General features: G+C 43.7%; 1 protein-coding gene across 2 annotated transcripts in view; it reads right to left on the reverse strand.

Annotated features, from left to right (window-relative positions):
* The window catches only part of RASSF8 (Ras association domain family member 8), a 130730-nt gene that overhangs the window by 87137 nt on the left and 31514 nt on the right, over positions 1-12079 (reverse strand). The window contains exon 2 of one of the 2 annotated variants that reach the window (XM_075551973.1): positions 3652-3740. The exons of the other annotated variant lie outside the window; for it this stretch is intronic. The gene's annotated coding sequence lies outside the window, so the exon portion shown is untranslated. The remainder of the gene's footprint in view (positions 1-3651; positions 3741-12079) is intronic. 2 annotated transcript variants of the gene reach the window in all.

Consider the following 12079-nt stretch of genomic DNA (forward strand, 5'->3'; position numbering starts at 1 on the left):
GGCCACTGTGCCTTAAAATGATCTGTATCTCTGTGTGTATATGTATGAGTACATATGTGTGTGTGGAGATTTCAGCAGGGGAAGAAAAAAACGTTTTTGAGGGTTTGCATTTTTCTTGACTACTGCTAGGTAACTCTTGATAACCAAATCATTGCAGCTAAAAATGTTCTTAATAAAATTAGGTAAAATAAATAAGTATAGCTGTGTGTGTGTGTGTATGTGTGTGTGTACAGAGACATTTATTTCAGTTTACAAATCTAAAATAAACTAAGAGTTTGTACTTTAACAAAAATAACCAAATTCAGAATGGGATATAACAACCGATAAAAGGTGATAATGCTTTTCATAGATTTCCCCCCCCCCAACCTATGTATAGCAAATGGGCTTTTTAAAACATGCGTAACAAATGGTTATAGCAATGTCTTCAAAGCACCATCAAATGCTGCTTCCTTCCTGCTTCATTCAGTTAATGTCTCATTGAACCTACCTACTGGAAAAAAACTGAGACATATTATCAGAAAATGTCAACTGCAAACATGGAGAGGAACTTTTCATTTTTACTCTGCCAGAGAAGTTACAAAGCACGCAAACATGCCAATTGCTTCCCATGTTCTAAAAACAAAAATAATTAGGCCCCATTAGTGGCTTCTCTCTCTGGGCCCTGGCAGGACGGGAGTGGGAGGTTGAGGGGTGGTGGTGACGAAGGCCACCGGGAATGTTTACTGTTCCTGAAATTCCTCAGGCCTAGATCCCAAGCACACATCTTAATGCAAGTTACTATGACAACTTAAATGATAGAAAGTGCCCACCTCCTTCTACTGAGCTGTTTTCATGGTAAGATCATTTCAAGCCTCCTAAACTCTGCGTGAATGGCCCTGTGGAACAACAGTAAACACCCCTTTACAAGCTGTATTCAGAAATGCCTCCACCAGAGTCCTTAAAACATGTAAATTATAAATGCCATTCCATTTACATGGACAGAAAACTTGAACTGCACACACACACACACACAGCCTAAAATGTTGAGAGTATGCCGAAACTTCTCCCCATGAGCAGAGAGGCACAGTGTACTACCACCATATGCTGCACTCACTTCACAATGATGGGAAATTACTTGCCAGGCAGTTTTGAAATAAGATTACAGAGCTACGTCCTGTGTATCATTATTTCTCCCTCACCAGTGTGCTGCATGGGGAGGTACTGGCAGGGTTTAAGGGAAGACGATAGTCCTATTTTGAACAGAAAGGAAGGCAACTACACAATTTGTTAAAAAAAAATGTTTCACTTAATCTTTTTTTAAAACAAAGTATGTGTTTTAAAGTTTGATTTCACAGAGCTTCAAATCTATCCGCCTAATGAAAGTGGCTTGTGACCAAATGGGAATGAGCCTCTCTCATCATTCGCTAACAGGAAGGAAAAAGTCTTGAGAAGTGCACCATGTCAGAGAACACCTTATTTAGTGTAAACATTCTGGCAGCAGGCTATTAGAATATTAAATAACTCCAATTCTGTGGGGGACAAAATGAAGACAAAATGAAGTCAGTTTTACAATGGAGCAAATATTCAGACTCCCAAGTGGGCTTTGCGGCCTATCAAAGGTCACACAACTGGAACGAGCTGCTTCACTCACAAGTCTTAGGGAACCCATAAGCCCTTCTCCGCGTAAGCTCTGTGTAATAAAGATTGACAGCCCTGGAAACTCCCAGTCCTACAGAGGCCCTCTGACCCAACAAGTGGACACCAGCAGGTTTGGGTTTGGTGGCTAAGCTATTAAGTCTACATAATAGTAGTAAGCACAAGCCAAAACAAGAGCTTTGTGTGTGTACATCGCATAGGAGTCCTTTGACTATATAAGCCACACTCACACTTTGGGTAAAGAAAAAGAAACACAAAGAAGGCAGTATTTAAGAATACTTCTGAGCAATAAGTTACAGAAGTCTCTTTGTCGACAAGTCATCAGACTGCTCATTTTTGGCACACAGAGTTCTGAAAAGAAGTTTTTAAAACTGAACACTCTCCAGCAGTGAAATACAAGCTACTCACATACTGCCCACCTACCTATAGTGTTGCCTGGCTAAGGGTACACCAGTGTCCCAAAGAAACCAAATAGTTCCAGTGTTCAAACCCCAATACACACACAACCCCTGAAATACTGTGCCTGAACCATGGGGCTTCTTGGCACTGCCAATGCACAAACCCTCAAGAGAAAATAACTGACAGGAAAGAAAGCTGTACAGAACACCATCATTAGTAATGGAAACTAAGCTGTAAGGGAGTACTGAATCATGGGGAAAGCTTTGGTCAGCAGTGCCCTTCTCCATTCTCCCTTTCCCGAACGCAGTTCTTCTGAGGACCTTCATTCCAAAGGGCCACGCACCTGTGCACACGCATGATTCCCAGCACCCATCACACAAATAACAAAGCCACCTCAGGGGAGGCAGGCGCTGTTTACCCAACACTGGTGGCCTTCTAGCCAGGACCCTGGGGGCAGATTTCTGAGGAGCTCAGCTGAATCCCTGTATGGACCTGGGGCTTGAGGAATTTAGTCCCTCCTCACAGGCTAGCAATGACTAAAAGGCTCTAGGGTTATGTTTTATTTCGGGGGTGAGGGAGTTAGGGGGGTAGAGGACTGAATTTATGTGAAACCTAAAAGGGACCTTTGAGATCCATCATCCAGTCAAAAAATGCAAACACATAACTTTTGCAAATGAGGGAACTAAGGAATTTATGAGACAGCATGCTGGTTGGTGCCCTTAAAATGTTTATTCACCTGTAAAATGTGAACCGTTTATTCATAAGTGGTTCACTTATTATATACAAGGTCAAATTATTTCCCCTTTTGGGACCAATAAGTCATTTGAATGTTCAGGAGACGGCACACATCAAGCATACTAAAAACAGGAAGAAAATAATGAAGTTGTGCGTTCATTAAAAGAAATGTTGTACCTCCATTTCTTAATGAGCATAATTATTGGCACTACCAAAAGGTTGTTTCAGACTTACCAGTATAGTTATGCAGAAAAATTTGGGAAATCAGTCATCAAGCCTGTCAAACCTTCAGTGGCTAGAAATACTTCTCAAAAAGGCTGCCAATTTAAAGCTCTAGCGGAACTAAAATCCCAAAGCCAAACGCCCTGCCATCAAGTTGATTCCGATTCACCGGGCTCCTGAGGCTGTCAATCTTTACAGGAGCAGACAGCCTCACCTTTCCCCAGTGGAGCGGCTGGGTGGGTCTGAACCACTCTCCTCTGCTGAGCAGCGCAAGGGCTCTCACCCAACTGTGCCAGTGCCCAGGGGGCCCACGGTGCCTAAATAAAGACAGAAGTGTGGTGAGGTGGCTGCTTTGTAAAATGTTACTTCAGACCCCAGAGGTGAAACTTCAAGCACGTTGTCTGATCTCATGGGTCCAACTCCAATCTGATTCTAGGAATCACCATCATCCTGGCAAAATGGACTACTGCTTTCTAGGCACTACTCCAGACAGAGAGAGGGTTTACAAAGGACGCTCCTTCCAGAGTTTATGGTCAACAAAAAACTGTCAACAAACTCTGGCAACCCTGAAATAGCAAAATGAAACAAAATCCAAGCCCCTCCCATCAAAAGTGACACTCTTCTAGAATGCACCTGAAGAATACGAGTTCTAAGACTTACCGTACCACGCTGGATTCTGCACCCTGCGCAGCGCGAGGTAGTCTTGAGCAGAGCACCAGGCAGGTATTCTAGAGGAAGGGCACCGGCACCTGAAAAGGTACACAGTGTTCTTATGGTCCTGGCTAATTTGCATTTTTTAAAATTAAATCATTTTATTGGGGGCTCGTACGACTCTTATCACAATCCACACTTACATCCATTGTGTCAAGCACTCCTGTACATTTGTTTCCCTCATTCTCAAAACATTTGCTTTCCACTTGAGCCCTTGGTATCAGCTCATTTTTTCCACTCCCTCTCCAACTCCCCACTCTCCCATGAACCTTTGATAATTTATGAATTATTATTATTTTGTCATATCTGACATCCCCCCCTACACCCACTTCTCTGCTGTCTGTCCCCCCAAAAAATGCTAAGCAACAAAATGCGCAAGGTTTCAGCTTTCAAATACTCTCCCCAAGAAGAACTATTGTATACTTTGTATACTGTTGCCCCACTCTCCTCAGTGGTCATTTGAATTGCAGTCCCTGTGGGGTGGCTTTGATTTGGGGTTGGTTTTAATTAGCATTCTGTGCTTTTGAAAGAGGAATTTCAGTTGTTTCTTGAAAAGGGCATTTGAGGGGCCAGGGTGTTGCAGGAATGACTTTGCAGGCTTTTCTCTACTGACCAAAGTGCCCGTGAACCACAGTAATTTCTTGAAAGCAGTTAGCAGTTAAACAATTGGAAACTTGCCTAAAGCCAGAGCTAAAAATTAGCTGAAGGAGAGATCTCAATTTTTCAGTCCTAAAAAACCAAAAACAAACACTTAATTTTCCAGTATGGTGACCTGGAGTGACTCAGAAAGAGGGTGACCTGCCACCCTTTCGTTTGGCTGTTTTGTTGCCCTTAACTCGGCAGGACTGTTAAAGTGCCCTGGTATTGGTTAGTTATCAAGGAAGCCCAGGGAAGAAAGCTTGGCCACAAGATGGGAACTGACACAATTCCTGTGTCTGCCACATTCCAACTATGTCTGTAGCAATAGTTTCTGCATTTAGGCCATCTTTCCATTATGATTCTGCTTTTACTGTCCATAGGAGATACTCTGCCAAAGAAAGGCACAATCTCGCTATTCTTAGTCACCGAATAATATGAATGATCAAGTTAGAAGCACCGTATATACTAGAGTATAAGCCAAGTTTTCCAGTTTATGCCGTTTATGCAGTTTTTGTGGTAAAATTAGGTGCTTCGGCGGTTATTTGGGTCGGCTTATACTTGAGTATATATGGTAGCTGAAGGGGAAAGCCATGGTGGGCACAAATATGATATACTCTATGAAGCATCAATAAATAAATTTCAAATATGATTGTAGAAGGGGAAAATCTATTCAAAGTAGGTATTCAGCAAGCTGGGTTCTTGTCCTCTACACCTGGATGGAAACATTATAGCCAAATCTGGTCATCAGACTAGCACTTCATAGAACTTAGTAATTGTCATAAAAACACCATTTCCCTTTTATTTTCGTAACATAATGTTACATAGTTGCTGTGCAAAGGTGCACGGGGCTGTAATGCTTCCAAGATGTAACGTGACAAGAGAGCAAGCAGACACAGACACAGATTAATAATGGCCCCAAACAGATTATTAAGCAACTAGATATGAAAAATTCCCGTTTTATCCTCTTCCATCAGATGCTGGATCAAGGCTTCTTTCTACTAAATCTACCTTGCCCTTCAAGAAGCTAAGAGAAATCCGCATGCTCGAGGGTGTCTACTACAGGTCACTGGCTGGGTAAGTGAACCAGGTGACAACATCAGAGCCAAGTGAGAAGAGAACAGGCAGACTTCTCACCACCCACCCACCTGCCCGCGGGGGCCTGGAAGTGAAGATCTGGAATCAGTCTGATCTTGCTCACCTAAATCTCAATCTCTCCCTCCCCCACCTTTCCCACATTAAGACTTCATGTCTCAAAGGAGCAGTGGTGGTGTGGTGGTAACGCAGTGGGCTGTGATCCACATGGTGGGCAGTTTGAAACCACCAGCAGCTCCCTGGGGGACTGGGCTTTCTGCTCCCTCAACAGTTACAGTCTCGGAAACCCACGGGGTCGCTATGAGTCAGCGTGGACTCGGTGGTAGTGATTTTGGTTTGTTTTTAAATAAAGACTTCATGTCTTTTTAGTTTTGTTGTCATACAAAATATTTTCAGAGTGGGACACAGGGAGTTAGGAAGAAGTTTCTAAATGGACATAATTATTAGGGTCTCTTCCCTATAAAATGAGGTTGTCGTGAGAGCCAGACATACAAGGGTCAAGAGATTATGGGACTTACTCTTTCCTATGCCACTCAAAACAAAACAAGCTTACACACAGACTGATATCAGAACCTCTCCTTTTTACTTCTTATAGGTGCAAAAATGTGGATAACACAAGCTCTTTGGGGCAGAACAGGGGGAATCTGTGCTTGCTGGTGAACGTGTGCAGAAGTCACAGCTGAGAACGAGGAGTGGGAGACTCCTGTCCTTGTGCACCTCCCCCTGCCTCTCCAGTCCTGAGGAGCCTTGTTTTCTGCTCACTTCGGTTACTACAGCCACGCTACAGAGTACTTTATAAAAAAACAAGAGATAGAATCCCATTATGGGTTTCAGCTTTCAGGTTTGAAGGCATCTTTTCAAACTAAAAGCTCAAACTTCCTCTGTCTGGCATGTCGTCTCAGTGGAGGTGTTTCACCTGACACAGATGCAGATACAATTGTGAGAGCACTTCTAAAGGAAGAAAGAGGAGCTGTAAATCGGCACACTCTCAGAAGGCGTACAATGTGCCAGGGCGAAGTGCTGCATGCCACCCTTCACCCATCTTTTCAAGCCGCTCTCCTGAAACCACTCCAGACACCACCCAGCTAGCTTCAGCCCATGGCTCAGCTTCTCCCCTCCAATTGGTGCTGGCATCTCCAGGCCCAAGTCCAAGCAACGTATGACGCACACCTAACTCCAATTCTCTCCCAAGAGAGATGACTCGATGTCATCTATCCCAAATCACTGTGACCCTCGCTGGGGTTTCCGAGACTGTGAATTTAACAGAGGAAGACACAGCGTCATCTTTCTCCCCAGTAGCTGACAGGTTTGAAACTGAGGTTACAGCTTGTAATCATTAAGGATTATGTCAACTGGACACTCTTGGGTAAGGACAGGGGAACCTATCAGTTGGGTCCCCGTCTGAAGATACCTCCTTGGTGTCATAAGTCTTTTGGTATGAGAGAACAAGCAGACTGAAATTAACGTTGGCCCTTTGCCTTCTGCAGGAGCTGGATGTGGTTCCTCAATCTCTTGTTGCTCATTGAGTTCTCGAGAGACGCAAAAACAGTGATGTGTGTCTATATTGTACGTAGTGAGGTTTATAACAAGAAATGGTTTACACAGTTGTAGAATAGGTCCAGTCTGGTTCAAGTCAGTCTTCTTCTGACTCGTGGACGTTGATGAACAGAAAAGCAGTAATGATGAAGCAGAGACAGCATGGGCACCGGCTGGTGGATGCAAAGATCTAGTCAGCTGAATGAATCTACCATCTGTAGTCTGCTGACAGCTCTTGGTGTTTGAAAGTGAGGCAACAAAGAAATCAAGGAACCAAATGCAAGATCTAGCTCTGGCAGTAAAGGGCCAAAGAGAATTCGACTCTGCTCAGTCTCTCTCTACAAAAAGGGTATGGCATCAAGGAGGAGTCATCAGGCTATGGCTCAATTGATAGGATGGGATCGGCCCCTACCCTTACCTAGGAGCCTCCAGTTGGCATAGTCCCTAACCATGACAGTTAGCCGTCCAAAGCCTAGCCGACATCCCCGGCAGGGCTGGTGCTTCCTACATGTGAGAGCACCTGAGAGCTGGCACACGGTGGTGGCAGGTGCTCCTGTTCTGCTTATTTCTATTCAACCTCCCACCCCAAGTTTGTTTATCCTTCCAGTGCAGCCTCACGCTCTTTACTGAACCTCCCTCTGCTGGTCTAATACATTGATCCATACACCATCACAAATAAAATGCATTCTTGTTATCGTATGACTATTAATATCACGCAAGAGGAAAAAAAAAGAGGCACAAAGGAGAATGGATAGGACGAGCAAGGCATGTCACCAATTGTTTAGATTTTTAATATCCAATCAACAGTCTTTATTCTGAAGAACATATTTGAAAACTAGACAAGTTACATGATTGTTGTGAAAGCAAGTCCCACAATTTCCCGCACAGCAGGAATACAGGGAAGTATTAACTGAAAACAGTCTACTTCCACTTGTAACACCTCAATATCCCACACGGTAGAGCGGGTTTGAGAAGTATTCGTCAAATGCTCTCATTGTCTTTTATTGAGGACCCATTGTACCAATTTGAATTGCCCTGAAAACCGCTGTTAAACACATCATTAAAGGACAGGCACAGCCACCTTAATGAAAGCCATGGTCCACCACGGAGCGCACACCGAGCAAAGGTGTGGTCGCAGCCCAGTGATGGGATGCAGCAGCAACCACTGAGAAAGCGACAGCATGGCCTCAGATGCAGTCCACTGATATGCGCACACACATGGTGGGGCCTCAATTCCAAGAGAGAATGTCCTGACCATTGGGAATGTTAGGGGACAAAAGACAGCACAGCGGGAAAGAATCACTTCTCCAAAAGAGAGTGACCGTAAGCAGTCTTCTCAGTTCCTCCAGAAAGTACCAGGGTCTGTTCGCTGCACAACGGGTTTGCAGAGGAACGGAGGAGGAATGACACACTGAATCAAAGAGAGGCTTTATGTTCCCGGGTAGTTCCACTGAAGTTAACAGGCCTTTTAAAATTGTAATGAGGCAGGCTACAAAGGTTATTAAGCAGGCGAAGTCTTGAATCGTCCTGCAGTAGGCACAACTTCTACGAACATATAGAAAGAATTCTTTGGTAGTTTCCACAAGGCTAGTGTTATCTGTTTTGACCCCATCTCAATCTCCTTTACAGCCCCAGCACCGACCACAGAATCTGGCCCTCTCAGTATCTGGGCAAAGGGATGGCCAGGACTTAGGGTCCCTCCCAGCTGATGAAGCAAGAAGCCGACATGCTGTTTCCTGAAGTGGCAGCGCTGGCAGCTTTCATGCAAATCTCTCTTCCTTCTTCCTCCTACCAAGAAGGACTGTAGAGTTGGTGAAGGCAAGAAGTTTGGAAGCAGATGGGAAATGGCAGGTGAAGGGATGAAGACATCTCACACATATACTTCTTATTCCCCTGTAAAACCCCAGTACAATGCAAGCGAAGAGAAAGGTTAAAGGCCTAAGCCCATAAGGCCAAAGGAAGCTGGACCTGACCAATGTTGGAGTCTGGGAATCAGACGGGTAATGACAAGGCAAATGACTTAGGTCTGAGAAGGCTGAATCATGAACCTGCAGTTGGAAAAGCCAAGCCCTCTCAGTTAAACCACAGTCCTCCCAAAGGCTCAAGAATGGGCAGCAGTAATCACTTCTAGAAGAGGGGGTGAACTCCACTGAGTCGGTTCAGACTCATGGCAATGCTACAGGACAGAGTCGAACTGCCCTGAATGTTTCTGTAGGAGAGCTGAAAGCCTCATTTTTTTCTCCCATAGAGTGGCTGATGGTTTTGAACCACCAACCTTGCAATTAGCAGCCCAACTCCTAACCCACTACACCACCAAGGGCTTTTAATGAGGGGGTAAAGGTGGTGCCCAATGCCCTGGAATTGGTCTCCTAAAAGGTACTTCCTTCCTGCAGCCCCAGGGTCAGGCAACACAGCATGCAAAAGACTGATGTTCATTCCGGAGAAGGTAAAACCGTTTGTGAGGAGGGAACACGGGCACATCCGAGAACAGGGGGAGGCTCAGTGAGCAGCCTTCGTCCAGTTTTTAGGGTCCCAGGAAAAGTGGTTTCCAGCTCTAAATTCCAGGAAGATTAGCTAGTCCCCCCTACTCTGAAAAAAAATAGCCAGCCCTGGATAAAGTCAGTCAAAGACACTGGCTTTGAGGTTCTTGAAGAAAGTGACCCAACAGGGCTCACCCGAGAGAAGTGTAAGCCTAAGTCACATGATCAGTGCTTTCACTTTTACTTTCTAGAATTCTCATTCTGAAAGTCAGAGAGACCGCAGAGGGTCAAGGGACAGCTGGGGGGATGGTGGGGGAGGGGGGGAGACACTAACACAACAGACGAACATGAAAGACAAACCAATACATAAAGTAACATGGAGAAACAAACTATTTAGGGAAAAAGAAATTTCAACATAAATATAGAACATAATATGTTTTGTGCAGTATACCGTACACATTGTAAATAATTTTTGTAAGCATAAGTTATTTTTTTAATTTAAAAAATCCTGCCAACTTGTGGCTTTAAGGTGTATATTTGTATTAACACAGCGTATTACCCAGGACATCTTTCTTGGACGCCTACAGGCGCAGGTCTGCTTTGTTATAAAGGGTCGCTCTAAGTCTGAACCGATGCGATGGCAGTGAGTGAAGGAACCCGGCTGGCAGTGGTTAAGAGGCTGGCAGCTGAGAGGTCAGGAGACTGAACCCAACAGCCACTCTGAAGAGGGAAGAATAACGGTCGTCTGCTCCCATCATGGTTTCAGACTTAGCATTTCTATGGGCAGTTCTAGTGCACCACGTGCGGTCGGATTTGAGTTGACGGCAATGGGTTTGCTCTTGGCTTGACAAAGTGCTGGAATAAACCTCTTCCTAGCTCACGAGGACTCAATTATCGACTTTTACTGCTGGGTCTTAACCTCCTGTTTGCTACCCCAAAAGAAGAAAACCACAAGATTTCCTTTAAGGATCTTGACAATTCTGATGCCCTACATGGAACTCTTAAATTGCCCACCATCACCCCTTTTTTTCTAATGGCCTACGGAGAACTACCGTATATACTCGTGTATAAGTCGAGTTTCTCAGCACAAAAAATGTGCTGAAAACTGGGGTTCGGCTTATACACGGGTCTGTGAAGACTGCGCTTTGTATGAAAATGGCAGCAGTGATGGTGATGACGGCGATCTCAGTGAAGACAGCGTCTATGATGACCTCACACCAGCTGAAGCTCTGCATTGAGATATGGATGACGATGAGGAATCCAGTTTTGATGGAATTTAACTCTTTACATTTTAGCTTGGTTGCTGATTGAGCTCAGGGAATAGTACTCTTAAGGTATCATTGTTGTATTATTGTTTTTGTTGAATCTATTTTCCACTTACTGTGCTGGTTTACTAATGTTAAATGACTTGTCTTTTTATTTATGTTTTTTATTAAAAAATATTTAAATACATTACCCCACTGATGTCTCAATTTTTAGTAATCTTATTTTCATTTGTTTTAATTATTGAAACTCACCAATAGCTTCTGCATTTTCCACCCTAGGCTTATACTCAAGTCAATCAGTTTTTCTGATTTCCCAGGTAATAATTAGGTGCACCGGCTTATACTCAGGTTGGCTTATATTCAAGTATACACAGTAATTGTTAAAGGAATCTAATATAAAGAAGAGTACATTCAAATTGCAGGAAAGGCTTGCTTTTAAAATAATAGTAATTAATTTCAAATGACAACTAATGCTTGTTATTCTTATAAGGTGACCAGGCGTCCTGCTTTTCGCAGGACAGTCCCGATTTTTAACAATTTTTCCCGTGTCCCGTGGCGTTTAAGTCCCAATTTTTGGAAAAAATGCACAACAAGCTAGGGTATACGCTTTTCGGCTGCCATGTGGCTATTTCGCCAGGATATGAGTTTTATCAATGGTGTCCCGCTTTACCAATGTTAAAATCTGGTCACCTTATTAAGAGCTACTTAAAATTTTAGCATACATTTTAAAAAGCAACAAAAATGATATGAAGTCAGGATAATTCTACTAAAATTGAGTATTTTGGCGCATTCATAGTATGTCAGTATTTTCAAGTGCTTTAAACAATGATATAATTTCCTACAGCGAGACACTTCATTATGTATGTTAATCTTGGATAAACGTCTAATTCTGTTCAAGGAAAAGCATAAACGATAAAACTATCTCAAGATGAACAAGAGCGTCTCTCTAAACACTATTTAAATCAGGCACCCATAGAGATCATTTTGTCTCTACTGCTGAAATTTTATATCATTTCCTGACTTAATGCCTTAATGAAGAAAAAACCCTTAGGTTGTTTCCTGAATGGCATCCTTTCCCTTTCGCTGAAAGCAAGTGATACTGGTTGTTGTCAAAGTCCACTCTGGCCCATAGCAAACCTAGTGGGAACAGAATGCAACATGGTCCAGTCCTGCTCCAGCCTCAGAACCACTGCCAACTAATCAAAGGTCTTCCTCCTTTTCACTGGCGCTCTACATTACCAAGCACCATGCCTGTCTCCAGGGGCGGATTCCTCTTGATAACACGGCCACCGGGTGTGAGATGAATCCTCCCCAGCGTGCTTCTAAGGAGTTGTTCCATTTTCTGGTAGTCCATGGTATAATCAA

This window comes from Tenrec ecaudatus, chromosome 6 (genome assembly GCF_050624435.1).
Source record: "Tenrec ecaudatus isolate mTenEca1 chromosome 6, mTenEca1.hap1, whole genome shotgun sequence".
Lineage (NCBI taxonomy): Eukaryota > Metazoa > Chordata > Mammalia > Afrosoricida > Tenrecidae > Tenrec > Tenrec ecaudatus.